This window comes from Physeter macrocephalus, chromosome 11 (genome assembly GCF_002837175.3).
Source record: "Physeter macrocephalus isolate SW-GA chromosome 11, ASM283717v5, whole genome shotgun sequence".
Lineage (NCBI taxonomy): Eukaryota > Metazoa > Chordata > Mammalia > Artiodactyla > Physeteridae > Physeter > Physeter macrocephalus.
The window spans coordinates 82,087,786-82,101,776 of NC_041224.1; the positions used below are offsets into that span (position 1 = coordinate 82,087,786).

The following is a 13,991-nucleotide window of genomic DNA, read 5'->3' on the forward strand; positions in this document are numbered from 1 at the left end:
TGGGAGCCCATATGACTTGAAAAGGAAGCCTAACCATCAGATAGTGGGGATGGGGAAAGAGGGTCCGGCCCTCATATAAGGGGCAAATAAGATCCAGGCACTTGCCAGCACTCTTACTAAGCAACGGAGAGAGTAGGAACCAGGGCAAAGCCCAAGACCTGTAGAAAGGCTGAACATGGCAAGGGGTGGGCCGGCTACCAGGGAAGAGCACAGCACATGCGCACATGCCCTGGCCTCAGCCTCAGCAGAACAGGGCCCAGGCGGCCAGACCAAGTGCGGGCACCCACCTGCTTTCAAGGACGGGGTCCTGATGAACTGCCAGTGCCCTCTGCTTTGGCTCCAGCCCAGGATGTGTCTAACACATCAGCTTGAAATTCTTCAGGGCTTTAAGCCTGCTGAATCTAGGGACAGCTTAATTATGGCCAGAGGAATTCCTCTATAATTTTTGAGCCCATTTAGAGTTTGATGCTTAGAAAGTAAACTCTTTATTTGTTCAAAGCTAGAGTGTTAAAAGCCCCCAACAGACAAAAGAGCTATTGATGAACCTGCACCCACCCACCCCTTCCCATCTTCTGGGCTTTGTTGGTCAGCTCAACGTGTCGGTTGTTTTTGTCTGTTTGTATTTTGTCCTTGTTTTCAGAGTTGGTCCTGTACCCTAGGAAAAAGACAAGATCGACAACTTGAAAAGAGAATGGCCCTGTCCCCTCAGTCCGGAAGGGCCAACAACTTGGCAATCCATTTAAGGGAAAAAAGCTGCAATTCACTCTCCCTGAGCCCTGCTCGAGGAATGATGGCTCAGCAGGGGGAGCGGAGGGGAAGGTGACAGCGTGTGCCAGGCTGGGGGAATGGACCCTGGGAGACAGCCTCGGGAACATGCTTAACCTGCTGGGCCTCGTCTCCTCCTCTGTGCAGAGCAGAGGTTTAACTGAGATTATCCTGTCTTCCACTGGCTCCCAGGTAGCTGGAGAAGAGAACATTCCTTTGGGTACTACCAACCAGGCCTTCCTTTCTCTTTCATGACTTTATGCCCCTCATAAACTGCCTTCAATGTTCATTTCCCTGATTAAACCCTATTTCCCCAAAATAAAATGTGAACGTGTGAAAGGACCCCAGCAGAGTCTGACTTAGACGCAACCCTGACTCACAAAAATTCCTATTATCATGAGCGTCTACTGAGCAGTAAAAACCAATGCCACCTCTAACACCTATCACAGCCCCAAGGATAAAGAGCATTGTTGAGTGTCGACCACAGGCCAGATACACGTGGAGGACTGTCAGCCTCCCATTTAATCCTCCCAGCAACCCTTCGAGGTCCGGACTCTTATTTTCCCACCTAACACATGAGGAAAATGGGGCACAGCGCTAACAAGTCTCACAGCTAGGAAGTATGTAAACCAGATTTTCAACCCAGGAAGTCAAGCCCCTAAAACCCAAATGTATAGCCCCTACTCAATACTGCCTCTCAGAAATAATATACAATACAATGAAAGAAAAAATTCGTGAGATATTCATGTATCACCTAGCTTTTGCTGTGTAACAAGCTACCCCAGAAACCCAGCTTAGTGACTAAAACAGTATTTGTTGTTTCTCATGATTCTGTGTGTAAACTGGGTGGTCTTTCTGGGCTGGCTCAGCCACGGCTGGGTGGTCTAGGATGGTCTCAACTTCTGGGTCTGGCGTTGGCACAATATCAGCTAGGGTGACAGAAGCAAACTCAACACCCGGAAGGCTAGCCTACATCCATTCACGTGGCCAGGATCCAGGATTCTCCAACAGGAGAGCAAGCCTCAATTCACAGAAGCTCTATAATGAAATCGGTATAATATTGTAGATCAATTACAATTCAATTAAAAAAAGAAGTTTTAGAAACTATATCACCTACATCACATTTGAAAATGTCACACAGCCAAGGCCAGATTCAAGAGGTGGAGAAATAGATTCCTCGCCTTGATAGGAAGATGAGCAAAGTCATATTACCAACAGGCATACCAGGATGGGGGGAGTTGGGGGCTATTTTTCACAGCCTACCACATATACCCAGAGGTGAGCATGCATGTGCACACGCGCGCGTGCGCACACACACACACACACACACACACACACACACACAGGCTTACGGTGCTCAGGAATTTAATGCAGTGCCTCATCTAGTAGACACCCAGACATTTATTTTGATGACAGCCTCTACTGTAAGACTCAAGTTGTCCTGTCAGCTGACCAGACATTTATAAGCCCAAGGATCATATGATTCTTGATATTATTTAGGAGAAAGACCTAGATCAAGATTACAAATTTCTTTAACTTGAACACTCTTCAGTGGGGTAACAGCAGGAGTCACAAAGAAAATGTCCCTTTTTCACTGGAAAGGATCCTAATGCTATTGCTATAATCATGACCATGAAATGCTTATCACTTGCTGCCTCTGAGCTACCTCTCGGCTACCTACGCAACATCTCTCCTTGGCTGTAAAAAGCATCTTAGGTGTATGCACTGTGCCAGTTACCCACTATCCATTCCCCTTTATTCCTTATGACCAGAACCTTGGTTTTGTCTAGGGTGTAGTATGCTCCCCAGACTGCCTTCCCAATAGGGGTGGCTGCGCACACAGTTATGGCCAGCAGGACACAAGCGGAGGGTCTGGGGGAAAGCTTGCACATTCCTGACACAGGCTCCTGTTTCCTACACACACCCCTCACTGCCCCCTTCCTGCTTCTTCCTGCCGGCAATGGGGATGGGAAGCTGGAGGGACAGCAAACACCTAGGACCACAAGGCCACAACCATAAGCCCAAAGTGGCAGATTAGAAAGATGCAAAGAGTCTACATTTTTCAAAGCACCTTGGAGCCACCACTCCATAAGCCCAAAGTGGCAGATTAGAAAGATGCAAAGAGTCTACATTTTTCAAAGCACCTTGGAGCCACCACTCCAGCCCTGGACCCACTACATCAAGCCTTGTTACACATGACACACAAACCCCTCACTTGTTCAAGCCACTGTTTATGGCATTTCTCTGCCACTTTGCAGTGAATTCAATACATCCAAAGCCAAACTTATGACTTCCCCCAAACCTGGTCCTCAGCCAGCCTCTGCACATCTGCAAGCCAGAAATAAGGGCCGTCATGAATTCCCCACCTCCTCGTCCTCTGTGCTGAGATGGGTCAATGATCTTATCTCTGTCTTTATCTCCTCCTCCTCTTGCAACTGACCGCACTCCCCCAAATTCATTTTCTTCCCAATACCACTAGAGTCATCTTTTCCAAGTACAGATCTTCTCGGGTCACCCCCACTCTTACAGCCCTACTTGAGCACTCCCTGCATTTAAGAGAAAGACCTGCACCCTTCACCTGGCCCCTCATCTCCTCTGCATACCTCTTCCCTTCTGGGCTCTGTACACTCTCACCTTTCAGTTCAGTGGTTCTCAAACTTGTCCCATGTTAGAATCACCTGGGCTCTTTTAATACTTAACTGAATCACAACCTCTAGAGGTGTGGCCCGGACATCGGTATTTTTTTAGGCTCCCCAGGTGATTCTAGGGTGCAGACAAATTTGGGAACCACTTTTCCTTAGCTAGGTGGTGCTCTCCCCACCCACTCATGGGCTTCACATGAGGTCTTCCTCCAGCCTGGACCCCCCCACTCCCTCCCTCACCCACATCCTTCTCACCCTTCTCGTTCTTCAGCTGACAGTTCAAACGTCACTGTCTCAGGAAATCTTCTTCAAGTCCCCAAACTAGGCCAGGTGTTCCTGTCTCAAACTCTCGGAGCCTGTGACTCTTTCCTCCAGAACGCTCACTGCAGTTGGTCGATATACTTTTGTTTTCTGATGATTCGCTCAATGTCTGTTTCCCCCACCAGGCTTTAAGGTCTCTGATCTCAAGTCCTTTCTGGTTTTCCTTTCCACTGTCCTGGCTCAGTAGCTTTGCAGTACATATCTGTTGAATAAAGGGATGGTCAGTATCACCTCCACCTTGTAGGTGAGGATTCAGAGATGCTTAATCTAAGATCCCTCTGTTGGAGTGCAACAAAGAAATACTCAAAGCCAGATGTTAGTACTCTTCTAAGCCAGCAATTTGCAAACTTCTGCTACATCAGTATCACCTGGAGGGCTTGGTAAACACAAATCACTGGGCCTTAGCCCCAGAGTGTCTGCTGCAGTAGGTCTGGGGAGGGGCCCAAGAATTGGTGCTTGGGTCAAGTTCACAGATGCAGATGCTGCAGGTCCAGGCCCTTGAGGACCACGGCCCCATTTCCCCTCTCTCCTGGCCACTGGGTGCATTCAGTGACAGGGAAAAACCAAAGTGAATTCAAATACACCTTTAACCTAAGAACTTTTTTCTCTTTTTCTTTTCTTTCTATATCAATTCTTCTTTCTTTCTTTCTTCTTTCTTTCTTTCTTTCTTTTCTTTCTTTTTTTTTTTCTTTTTTTTTTTTTTTGCGGTACGCGGGCCTCTCACTGTTGTGGCCTCTCCCGTTGCGGAGCACAGGCTCCGGACGCGCAGGCTCAGCAGCCATGGCCCACGGGCCCAGCCGCTCCGCGGCATGTGGGATCTTCCCGGCCCGGGGCACGAACCCGTGTCCCCTGCATCGGCAGGCGGACTCTCAACCACTGCGCCACCAGGGAAGCCCTCTTTTTTTTTTTTTTAATTTTTATACAAAGGTTATGTTCACATCGTTAGAACCTGGTGTTCGTCCCAGCCTTAAGAAGGGCCTCCTTTCTCCCCACGGCCCTGCTGACAGAGAGGTCCCAGCTGTGGCCAAGCTCAGTCTCCCCAGGGGGGCTGGCAAAGGCTGCAAATATACTGGCAGCCAAATGGCAAAGGGGCCTGGCAGGCCCACTCCAATCCCAGCACACCTGACTCGTGTCCAGAAAAGAGACAAGCATGAAATCCTGCCTGGAGAAAAATGGGCAGGGACGGTCTTCCCTACAGCAGCAGAGATTGCCAGACGATTCCCAGAGCCACACTTCCAGACCCCCATCTGTTTAAAATCCCCTTTTCTCCACTTTTTTCTCCCCTTCTGTGTATTCCAAATAATTGTCGTGAACAAGCCTACACATATCTTTAATGCACATTTGGGCGTGTGAAAACAAAAGGTACAGATTTTGTATCATTTACAGCTGGTTTCACCCGGAAAATTAATCCTTTCAGCCTGTGAGGTTTGTTTGTATCTTGAAGTCCCAAACCACAGATCTGACGTGCATACTGACTTTCTTGTCAGAAACAGTGACCACAAAAAAAAAAAAAAAAAAATCCGTAGATAATGGCTCATTTCAAGATTGAGATTGCCGCGTCAGAGATATTACAAGTAAAAGGAGTTCTGTAGAAAAAATTGAGAAATCTGAAACATTTTGAACAAAACCCATTAGGTAGGGCTGGACTGAGGATGGGGAAGATGCCTGGAGTTAATGTTTTTTCAACTCATTACTAACCAGAGCTAAGACCCCATCCAGCATTTCACACACCAGAATTTTGGAAATAATTGTGCTGTGACTGAGCTTTACCCCAGTACAACCTGGGAAGAAAGGATTTGTGTCTATTATTCTGTTAATTAACTGTGTCAACAAGATTGTAGTGAAAATGTTTTTAAAGCCTCTTAAGAGTGCAAATACTTTTTAAGCACTTCTAAGAACTTTAGGAATACCCAAGGATTTAAATTGGCAATGATAAACAATCACTAATTATAGTCATTCTTAACTGGTTCTCACCAAGGATCTCTTTATTAGATAACACTTGTTAACCTAGTTTCTACTACAGTATGTATTTAAAGAAGATTAGTTCAATTTAATTCAAATCTGCACTTACCGAGTTTCCTATAATATGTCAAGTAATGGGACTGATTATTCTGAAATATGCTATCATTCAGGGCCTTCCCCAGTTAGCTAAAAATAGTAAGATTTAACTCTGCTCCAAAAACCTATAACCAAAGAAATGTAACTTAATTTACATTGTACTAAAATTGCTAAGATGTCCCATGAAAGAAACGAGGTATCATCTTTGTACCCCAGCACCTAGCACAATGCTTATCCCAAAAAAGGTCTCAATACATGTTTGCTGAACAAAGGAGTCACAGAAAGAAGGCAACCTCCACAACGGATTGTTCCACAAAATAGAAGGAGTGGAATTCATGCACCATTTGAAAACAGGACTCACTCTCTTTCATTCCACAATTCCAATGAGCAAAATTGAGTTAATCTCTTTAGTTGCTTTATCTTATTCAAGCCTTAGAACAACATATGAGGCACATTTTCTCAGTGTACCCATTACACAAATGCAAGGCTGTGTGGGAGAGAAAAGAGAGCCCAGGTCTGTTGGGCTCCACTTAGATCCCCTCAACCACCGGGCTCCATGCCTGCCACATGAATCCAGCCCAAACTGAGCCTGAGTCCACACACCCTGGGTCCAGGGTCTTTATCAGTTGTGACAATTTTAGAATGTAAAAGATACTGGAAGTAGCCCCAGTTATCAAGAGTGAGGAAGAAGGAAGGCAGAAGGGGCAGGTCAGGGAATGAGAGCCAAAGAGAGGGAAGAGAAGAGCTTTGCGTGAAACATACAAAGGGTGGCCTCACTTTATGAAATTAGAAGAATTTTCTCACACCGTATACAAAAATAAACTCAAAAAGGATTAAAGACCTAAATGTAAGACTGGAAACCACAAAGCTCCTAGAAGAAAACATAGGCAGAACACTCCTTGACATAAGTCGTAGCAATATTTTTTTGGATCTGTCTCCTAAGGCAAAGGAAACAAAAGCAAAAATAAACAGTTGAGACCCAATTAAACTTAAAAGCTTTTGCACAGTAAAGGAAACGATCAACAAAACAAAAAAACAACCTATGTAATGGGAGAAAATATTTGCAAATGCTATGATTGACAAGGGGTTAATATACAAAATATATAAAGAGCTCATATAACTCAATAACAAACAAACCCAGCCTGATTAAAAAGGGGGCAGAAAACCTGAATAGACGTTTTCCCAATCAAGACATACAGATGGCAAACAGGCACATGAAAAGATGCCCAACATCACTAATCATCAGAGAAATGCAAATCAAAACCACAATGAGATATCACCTCACACCTGTCAGGATGGCTATCATCAAAAAGAACACAGGGCTTCCCTGGTGATGCAGTGGTTGAGAGTCCGCCTGCTGATGCAGGGGACACGGGTTCGTGCCCCGGTCCGGGAAGATACCACATGCCGTGGAGCGGCTGGGCCCATGAGCCATGGCCACTGAGCCTGCGCATCCAGAGCCTGTGCTCCGCAACGGGAGAGACCACAACAGTGAGAGGCCCGCGTACCGCAAAAAAAAAAAAAAAAAAAAAAAACACACAATTAACAAATATTGGTGAGGGTGTGGAGAAAAGGGAACCCTAGTACAATGTTGGTGGAAATGTAAACTGGTGCAGCCACTATGGAAAACAGTATGGAGGTTCCTCAAAAAATTAAAAACAGCACTACCATACGATCCAACAATTCCAGTCCTGGGTATATACACGAAGAAAACAAAAACAATAATTCGCAAAGATGCATGTACAAGAATTGCCAAGATATGGGTGCAACCTATGTGTCCATCAACAGATGACTGGATAAAGAAGATGTGGTGTGTGTGTATGTATATATATATATATATATACATATACACACACACACACACACACACACACACATACATATACACACACACACACTCACACACACACACACACACCATGGACTACTACTCAGCCATTAAAAAGAATGAAATTCTGCCATTTGCAACAACATGGATGAACCAAGAGTGTATCATACTTAGTGAAATAAGTCAGACAGAGAAAGACAAATACTGTTTGTTATCACTTATATGTGGAATTGAAACACATAAAACAAATGAATGAATATAACAAAATAGAAACAAACTCACAGATATAAAGAACAAACTAGTTGCTGCCAGAGGGGAGAGGGAAGAGAAGAGGGGCAAGATAGGGGCAGGGAATTAAGAAGTACAAACCACCATGTATAAAACAAATAAGCTACAAGGATATATTGTACGGCACAGGGAATATAGCCAATATTTTATAATAATTTTAAATGGAATATAATCTATAAATATATAGAATCACTATGTTGTACACCTGAAACTAATATAATATTGCAAATCAACTACACCTCATTTTAAAAAAAGGATGGCCTTATTTTGCTCTCCTTTGTGTAGTCAAAGCACTGTGGCCATGCAGAATAACGGCCCTTGAAGGAACCCACGTGAGTCTCTTTCTCCACTAAAAAAAAATGGCTTTCTTGTCATTGTCATCTTTGAGCAAATTAGCTGGGTAGGAAATTCCTACTCAGTAGGAAACCAAGCAGATTCCTATACAGATTTCTAGGGGGAAAGCATTCCAGATGGAAGGGACACCAAGTGCAAAGACACTCGAAATTCTGGTGCAACTGATTAAGACTGATTTCAAGAGCCCTTGCTGTTATGCCAGATGCTTTACAGCAATGATCTTCTTTCAGAGATACAGCAACTCTGCACCACTAATTATTATGACTCCCATTTTACCCACAATTACAAGGGGAGTTTGGCCACAGATCTAGAAAATGTTGGAGCTGAAGGATGACCCAGGTGACTGATAGAATTTCCCCAAGCACCGTGCTTTATAGGGGAATCCATCAGCGGAGAAAGGATCCCTCCTGATCAGTGGTAAATATGCCCAGGGGTTAGTAAGCCATGATTTAACTCTATGGTAGTACATTAAAGCAGCTGTCAAATGATATTTAAGAAGAGTTTTCTTGAACAATTTGGGTAAGTGCAATGCCATAGGAAGCAAGAGTATACAGAATTATGTAGATAGAATGAGCTTAACTATAGAAAGAAAAATCTGCACAAGAATATATAATGAGAGGGAAATATGTCAAAATGTGAGCTTTGTGGATGCCTCTAAATGGTACATTTCTTTAAGTCTTCACTTTTCAGTACTTTCCAAATGTGTCTATTATGATAAGCAGATATTTCTTTGATCATCAGGGGAAACATCATGAAAAATATTGCATATGAGATATGCATAGCTTTCTCCTTCGTCAGCCCGTGCTTGGAGTTTTGACCATGACCCCATTTGCAGGTGTGACTGGCCACACCACTCACAGTAAGTCCTCGGTGTCACCCTCCTTTCCTACTCTTGTCCCTTCAGGGAGGCCCTGAGCCAGGCTCAGCCAACAGTCCCCAGATCCAGGGTCTGGCTGGTACTCACCTGGCTGCTAAGGGCGGGTGGCAGGGAGGCAGCGTGCACTGTCCTCATCCATCACTGGCCAACGGAGTTACACTTGACAACAGATATGAGGGCTGCACTTGCAAATCTTTCAGCACTTCGCTGCTATCAATTCTCCTGGCTCTTATTAATAAAATATAATGGTAATTCGTAGAATAATGGCCTATTATCCAAAGTCACAGAATGACAGGGCAATCAAAATCAGAATGAATGATAGGGCCCAAGGAGGTGGAGGAAGGGTGGGTAAATTCTGGCTTCTGCAGGAGCAGCATTAGGCCCATGCAGGAAATCAAAGGAATAATCTCCAAGCCAGTAGTTTAAATTGCTCAAAGAATAATAACGATACGTTTATAAGGCAAACACTAGCCCAGAAATGGATGATGCACCATGTAATTTAGGGGGACATTTGATGGGCTACAAACTGACCCCAACCAGCCACGACCGTTTCGTTTTTTGTATTGTGTTTACTTCCTTCTTCTCTCAAAGTGTTTTTATTTGAATTTTGCTTCATCTGAGACTGAGTTCGAGGTTGACAGTTCTGGATATGGTCCCATCTTCCATCGGGTAAAATATATATTTGACCCAGACCTGACTGGGCCATTTTGAGGGTAAAAGAGAAGTCTTTGAAGTCCGAAAAGTATCCCTCTAAAAGGAGAACACTAGTAACAGGAGGATCCAGAGTGAGGGGAGATTTGTAACAGTCTCCCACCACTAAGGGACATGTTGACCACAGAAATCCTTAACATGGATTTGCTAAGGGCACCCAGACCCCACACAGTGAACCTCTTCTCCAAGAGAGGCCAATGCCACCTGCTATGATGAATTAGCTCTGGCTCCCCCAAGCAAACTTGGAGATCCTTCTAATTCCATACAGGGGCAGTGATCCCTCTCAGACCATCTGTCACATCTTCACAGTGGTGTGAACTTTCATCATGGTGGCCCACAAGTTCCTGAACTCCCATCCTTTATTAGGCTCTAAGGTGATGGGTCTCAACTCTATAAATCTGGGGAGTCTTTTTAAAAAATCCATGACTAGGATCCACCCCCAAGAGATTATGATTTAATTGTTCTAGACCCTTGCTACTCAAAGTATGGTCCTCAAGCCAGCAGCAGCAGCATCACCAGGGAGCTCAGTGGACATACAGAATTTCAGACCCCACTGGAGACCTCATTCATCAGAATCTGTATTTCACTAAGATTCCTAAATAATTCTAATGCAGAGTAGGGCTCAAGAAGCGTTGGTCTAGAGTAAAGCCCAGGAATGTTTGGGTTTTTTTCTAATTTCCCCAAATGTTGGACCAAGACTAAGAACCCCCCCACTTAAGTTCTATCATTGGTCTTTCCTTCTTCTTGCCAGCCACTGCTAAGCTGAGTCCTAGGCACCAAACCAGCCAATCCCTACTTCATCCCTCACAACAGGGTCTACTGTTAACTGTGGAAAATTCCCTCATCCCACTCCTGCTTCCCTGAGGTTTATCCCAGCCAACCACGTGTAGGTTGGTCTCCCCCCACCCCAGGAATTTATTATTTCTCTCGTTATCCTGTAGTTGACATTTCCCTGTCTTGTCTGGGGATTGGGCTCATCTCCACCTCCAGGCCTCTCTCCGCCATTTTTGTTTCTTAGCAGTTTTCATTACAAGTGTTTCCACAATAAGAAGCATTAAATGAAAGGAGGGTAGGCTTTTCTTTTTCTTGTCTTGACAGCACCATCTCCTCACCCGCATATGGCTTTCTACATGACCCATGGGTAAGTAATGAATGGTATAAAAGAGAAGAAGAGAAAACCAGGAGGACACAGCAAATGGGATGCTGTGAGGGAGGCATTATTTGACATCTAAAGATAAGAGCAACAGTAACTGTTAAATAACAGTTATTGTTTTTAACAATAACAATAAGCTGATGTGAGGGCAAGTAGGAGACAGAATCTTGGGCCAAAGTTGCATTCTAACATTAGGAGATTCCACGAAATGACTCAAAATAATAAATACAATCAAGGGTCCAACACCTAAGATTATCCAATTTCAAATCACAGCCCCAGTGAGAGAAAATAGCCAACTCACAAAAATGACTGAGGCAACTGAGGTTCACAAAGCTCTGATCACCTTTCATGGCAGGTTACAGGAGCAGCAGCCAGGCTGTGGGGATGGCAGGGTCTTTTTGATCTTAGAATACTGGGCATTAAAAAAGGATAGATTGGAGTTTAAAATACGATGCAAATGAACATATCTACGAGACAAAAACAGACTCACAAATATAGAGAACAGACTTGTGGTAGCCAAGGGGGCAAGGGAGTGGGGGAGGGATGGATTGAGAGTTTGAGGTTAGCAGATGCAAACTATTCATTATAAGATGGATAAAAAACAAGGTTAACTGTATAGCACAGGGAACTATATTCAATATCCTGTGATTAAACCATAATGGAAAAGAATATAAAAAATGAATGTATATATGTATAACTGAGTCACTTTGCTGCACATCAGAAATTAAACACAACATTGTAAATCAACTATAGTTCAATAAAATTTTTTTATAAAACAGATTGAGATTGTCCTGTATATTCTGAAGCTGAGAGTAGCCTGAGAAGAGGTCCAAATAGCTTTTCACCTCAACCCATCCCCTCAAATACATTCAATAAGATTAGAATGAAAATGAGGAAATTCTATACTCCTGACAAATCCACTCTGCTTCAAGGTACTCTGGGTTGGTTACGAAGGTCACTGGTTAGCACACTCTCACTGGTGGCCAGACACAAAAACACTTGGAAGCCAGTAGACAATGCAAAAAGCTTCACTGATTGCTTCTGGTTTTCATTTGGTCCCTACAGAGACAGCCTCTCTCAAGCATCTGCAGACCTCACCTTCTCTGTCTCCTTTGCTCTCTCCAGTCCACTCCCTCTACCCTTACCAGGTCCCAGAGCCATCTCACTTATTCCCAAGGACCCAGGGCTGAGAAGACTTTAATTCCTGCTTCCACCTTGGGAGGGCACCTCTCAGCCCTTAGTATCTTCCATCTCTACCCTGTTCTTCAACAAGAAGCATCTGTAAAATAAAATGACATTTTTCCCAAAAAATGGCATCTCAAAGCATAATTTCAATGCATCATTATGGCAAGAGATCCCCTTCATCATTATGGCAAGAGATCTCCTTCATCCCCTTCCCCTTCATGCAAGGATGTCAGAGAAATGGAGTTCCCAGGGATGCCATCTCCCAGGACGACTGTGCTGGGATACAGGAACACTCTCAATAGATGGCAGTGCTCCATGCAGCCAGGGGTATTTTCAACTGTTTTCCAGAATCAGTAAGTCTGGGTAAAATTTCTGACAGGACCCATTATCAGCAAAAAAAGACAGAAGCAGAGAAACTCTAAAGAAAATTCTTACAAAGCAATGAGATTAAAAATCAATTACAGGGGAAAAAAATGTAAAAAATACAAACACATAGAGGCTAAACAATATGTTACTAACTAACCAAGAGATCACTGAAGAAATCAAAGAGAAAATTTAAAAATACCTAGAGAAAAATTAAAACAAAAACACGATGATCCAAAACATATGGGATGCAAGAAAAGCAGTTCTAAGAGGGAAGTGCATAGCAATACAATCCTACATCAAGAAACAAGAAAAATGTCAAATAAACAATCTAACTTTACACCTAAAGGAACTAGAGAAAGAAGAACAAACAAAACCCAAAGTTAGTAGAAGGAAAGAAATCATAAAGATCAGAGCAGAAATAAATGAAATAGAAACAAAGAAAACAATAGCAAAGATCAATAAAACTAAAAGCTGGTTCTTTGAGAAGATAAACAAAATTGATAAACCATTAGCCAGACTCTTTGAAAAGATAAACAAAACTGATAAAAGTTTAGCCAGACTCATCTAGAAAAAGAGGGAGAGGACTCAAATCAATAAATTTAGATATGAAAAAAGAGAAGTTACGAGGGACAGTGCAGAAATACAAAGGATCATAAGAGACTACTACAAGCAACTCTATGCCCATAAAATGGACAACCTAGAAGAAATGAAGAAATTCTTAGAAAGGTATAATCTTTCAAGACTGAACCAGGAAGAAATAGAAAATATGAACAGACCAATCACAAGTAATGAAATTGAAACTGTGTTGAAAAATCTTCCAACAAACAAAAGTCCAGGACCAGATGGCTACAGAGGTGAATTCTATCAAACATTTAGAGAAGAGCTAACACCCATCCTTCTCAAACTCTTCCAAAAAACTGCAGAGGAAGGAACACTCCCAAACTCATTCTATGAGGCCACCATCACCCTGATACCAAAACCAGACAAAGATATTACAAAAAAAGAAAATTACTGATCAATATCACTGATAAATATAGATGCAAAAATCCTCAACAAAATACTAGCAAACAGAATCCAACAACACATAAGGATCATACACCATGATCAAGTGGGATTTATCCCAGGGATGCAAGGATTCTTCAATATATGCAAACCAATCAATGTGATACACCATATTAACAAATTGAAGAATAAAAACGATATGATCATCTCAATAGATGCAGAAAAAGCTTTTGACAAAATTCAACTTTTGACAAAATTCAACTTTTTATCATAATTTATTCAATTATGATAAAAAAACTCTCCAGAAACTGGGCATAGAGGGAAACTACCTCAACATAATAAAGGCCATATATGACAAACCCACAGCAAACATCATTCTCAATGGTGAGAAACTGAAAGCATTTCCTCTAAGATCAGGAACAAGACAAGGATGTCCACTCT

General features: G+C 43.0%; 1 long non-coding RNA gene across 1 annotated transcript in view; it reads right to left on the minus strand.

Moving 5' to 3' along the window:
• Positions 1–614: 614 nt before the first annotated feature.
• LOC102992572 (uncharacterized) overlaps positions 615–13,991 on the minus strand; it is a 42,740-nt gene continuing 29,363 nt past the window's right edge. Inside the window, exon 5 of the long non-coding RNA XR_003681858.2 lies at positions 615–655. This is a non-coding gene — a long non-coding RNA (uncharacterized lncRNA). The remainder of the gene's footprint in view (positions 656–13,991) is intronic.